Genomic DNA, 2,500 nt, shown 5'->3' on the forward strand with positions numbered 1-2,500 from the left:
GCGCGCCTGCTGCCTTCCTTGGATGTGGTAGCCGTTTCTCAGGCTCCCTCTCCGGAATCGAACCCTGATTCCCCGTTACCCGTTACAACCATGGTAGGCGCAGAACCTACCATCGACAGTTGATAAGGCAGACATTTGAAAGATGCGTCGCCGGTACGAGGACCGTGCGATCAGCCCAAAGTTATTCAGAGTCACCAAGGCAAACGGACCGGACGAGCCGACCGATTGGTTTTGATCTAATAAAAGCGTCCCTTCCATCTCTGGTCGGGACTCTGTTTGCATGTATTAGCTCTAGAATTACCACAGTTATCCAAGTAACGTGGGTACGATCTAAGGAACCATAACTGATTTAATGAGCCATTCGCGGTTTCACCTTAATGCGGCTTGTACTGAGACATGCATGGCTTAATCTTTGAGACAAGCATATGACTACTGGCAGGATCAACCAGGGAGCTGCGTCAACTAGAGCTGAGCAGCCGGCCGCCCGGGAGTGTGTCCCGGGGGCCCGCGCGAACACGCAAGCGTCCGCTCAATTATTCTGCAAACAGGAGGAGGCTGAGCTCCCCTGCACAATACACCTCGAAACCCTCTCAGGTCCCGGCGGCGCGCAGCGCCGTCCTAAGTACTTGGTCGGGTTCGAGAGAGGCGCAATCGCCCGGAGTTTGGCGAGTAGACGCTTTAGGTGCGACCACCCGTGCTCCCAACTGAGCTTGCCGCTGCCGACAGAGGCCCGGGAGCGTGCTGTCGTGGCATTGCCGGCGGGAGACAACACGCGCCACCTACGGTGGCCGGCAGCTCCAACGCCAGCGCCACAGAAGGACAAAAGCCCCACTTGGGTGCCGAAGCGAACTCTCCCAGCACAGCGCACGCGCCAACACGTCCGCACAGCTGCGATACAAACCACCTGCGAGAACCGCAGAGGCGACCGAGCAGCAGACGGCGTCGCGGCGCCGAGCGCCGGGCGGCGGCGCATCCTCAGCGCACACAGTCCTCAATCGGACCAGCACACTGCAGATGTCCACCGCGCTTCGCACCGGGCCCGCGAGGACCTACTTTGGCCGCACGGCGCCGCGTGCAGGGTGCGCCGGCGCGCAGCTGCGCCGCCTGCCGCCTCCGTCGGCCGGCGCGCCTGCCACTGGCCGCCCCCACCAGCCGGCTGTAGCGCGTGCGCCCACGCACCGCGCGGCCAGCACGCCGGGAGGCCCCCCCTCACCGGCCGGGGACGGTCCCACCCAGCCACCGCCGCGTATCGCTTCACACCCACATGCCATTCACGTTCGTGGGCATGGTGGGTATCGCTGAAACAACCGGTTGGTAGCTCAACCGATCGTCGCCATCACTGATTCACCTCTAGCGAGAACAACCGCACCACAACGGTTTACCAGTTGTTCATTTGCGTAACGTCACCAGCAAACGTAGACGTCCATCGCCATTTGCAAATTCAACGATTGTTGCATGCCTGTGTCAGGTGTCACGACACACTATGTCTGCCCACATACACGCAACAACATGTGCACGCTTCGCGAACACGTGGAAGGTGGCCCCCGTACGTATGCGATGTCCATTGCGCGAACGACTGTCAACCGGCCTCTGTCGCATGTCGCAGATGTGGAACGCAGTGCACCATGCTATCACGGTGTGTGAGAAGACACGACTACGTCTGACAACACGCGCCACTACATCAACAGACGGCTCATGCTGATCGCCATCCACGGCATACCATACTGCAATCCAGCTCTTATAGGGAGACGACACGTAGCTGAGTGCACAATATTTGGACCGTATGGTTCGCCGTTGTTGGCGCAGTCGTGGTACGGTCACACATGTACCACGATGTATCATTCAGTACATGAGGACCAATGTGCAGTACAGTGTGTCATTTGGACGTACAACATCAGCGGACAGTTGACACAAGCCGTACCACAACGTAGGCTGTGCTTCGCCATGCGAATGCCAATGAACAACTGCGAAGGGCATTGAGCATGTACGTCCTGCTGCCATCCGCATTACAGTGTATAGCTGCAAGGTGTTTAACATGAAGCGATACTCTGGGGACCGGGCAGTGCGAGTGGCAAACTATATTGCGGGGGTTGCAGTTAGGCAACACTACACTAATTTAACGCGTCGTATGACAATTACAGAGCGGGTTAAGGCCCAACGTGTGTTGGGTTAAGGCCCAACGTGTGTTGGGTTAAGGCCCAACGTGTGTTGGGTTAAGGCCCAACGTGTGTTGGGTTAAGGCCCAACGTGTGTTGGGTTAAGGCCCAACGTGTGTTGGGTTAAGGCCCAACGTGTGTTGGGTTAAGGCCCAACGTGTGTTGGGTTAAGGCCCAACGTGTGTTGGGTTAAGGCCCAACGTGTGTTGGGTTAAGGCCCAACGTGTGTTGGGTTAAGGCCCAACGTGTGTTGGGTTAAGGCCCAACGTGTGTTGGGTTAAGGCCCAACGTGTGTTGGGTTAAGGCGCAACATAGGTTGGGTTAAGGCGCAACATAGGTTAGGT

General features: G+C 57.8%; 1 non-coding gene across 1 annotated transcript in view; it reads right to left on the reverse strand.

The window, feature by feature from the left end:
- The window catches only part of LOC124620934, a 1,910-nt gene extending 1,458 nt beyond the window's left edge, over positions 1-452 (reverse strand). The window contains exon 1 of the ribosomal RNA XR_006980437.1: positions 1-452. This exon is cut by the window's left edge and continues 1,458 nt beyond it. This is a non-coding gene — a ribosomal RNA (small subunit ribosomal RNA).
- Positions 453-2,500: the final 2,048 nt, after the last annotated feature.

This window comes from Schistocerca americana, chromosome 6, assembly GCF_021461395.2.
Source record: "Schistocerca americana isolate TAMUIC-IGC-003095 chromosome 6, iqSchAmer2.1, whole genome shotgun sequence".
In the NCBI taxonomy this organism is placed as follows: domain Eukaryota; kingdom Metazoa; phylum Arthropoda; class Insecta; order Orthoptera; family Acrididae; genus Schistocerca; species Schistocerca americana.